The sequence below is a fragment of the Penaeus monodon genome, chromosome 23, assembly GCF_015228065.2.
Source record: "Penaeus monodon isolate SGIC_2016 chromosome 23, NSTDA_Pmon_1, whole genome shotgun sequence".
Classification (NCBI taxonomy): domain Eukaryota; kingdom Metazoa; phylum Arthropoda; class Malacostraca; order Decapoda; family Penaeidae; genus Penaeus; species Penaeus monodon.
Window position 1 is genome coordinate 43,936,395 of NC_051408.1, and position 417 is coordinate 43,936,811.

A 417-nucleotide genomic window follows, 5' to 3' on the forward strand; every position below is an offset into this window, starting at 1 on the left:
TAGTAGGAGAGAAGGAGACGAAGAGAAAGTTCATACAGCAAAAGACGGAAATCTAAAGCTCTTCTCCTGCTTCCCCACTTGCTCAATGTCTGTTGTGCCACAGCTCCAAGAAAGCGTACGTTCTCTTTCAAGGCAAGAATGTTTGTAGGAAAATTCGTTCGATGATTATAGGACACACTAGGGTAGTTGCGGAATCTTCCATTCCAGGAAAAGTTGGATGAGAATCAATAGGAACGTTTTGCAGCCCTAGGCAAATATTTATCCTTGAATTTTGTGGGGAAGGATAAAGTGGGATTACTCCATAACGATACCACGTAAGTAGGAAATATAACGCGGAGGTTTATTGACAATAGTTCACTTGACAGCAACCTAAGCTATTTGTGGAAGCTCCATGAAATAGGGGGATACTTAACTACA